We start from the raw sequence: 371 nt of genomic DNA on the forward strand, positions 1-371 counted from the left end.
GGTGTGGGGGGGGGGGGGGTGGGGGGGGGGGGTGGGGGGGGGTGGGGGGGGGGGGGGGCTAACTGCCTGATTTGAGCATATTCCAGGCTATTTCCTTACTGTAACAGGACGGTGCGGAGGACACAGAAAATAGTGTAGTGGCAGCACAGCAATCAGAGGCAGAGGTAGTTCTGCTGGAATGTAGATTCCTCTAACTACCCTGGACCTCAGCCCCTTTCACTTATAAGTAGAGAAGTGACTGTCAAATAATGTATTTACGAGTTGTTTTTGTCAAAACTGCTTTAAAAGGCAAAGTTAAAAGAATTGGTTGATGAATAAAGCAGGTGTGTAATAAAGTCTCTGATTGCATTCCTTGGATTTCACATGTTTTT

The sequence above is a fragment of the Anarrhichthys ocellatus genome, unplaced genomic scaffold, assembly GCF_004355925.1.
Source record: "Anarrhichthys ocellatus isolate YVR2014 unplaced genomic scaffold, GSC_Weel_1.0 scaffold90, whole genome shotgun sequence".
Classification (NCBI taxonomy): Eukaryota; Metazoa; Chordata; class Actinopteri; order Perciformes; family Anarhichadidae; genus Anarrhichthys; species Anarrhichthys ocellatus.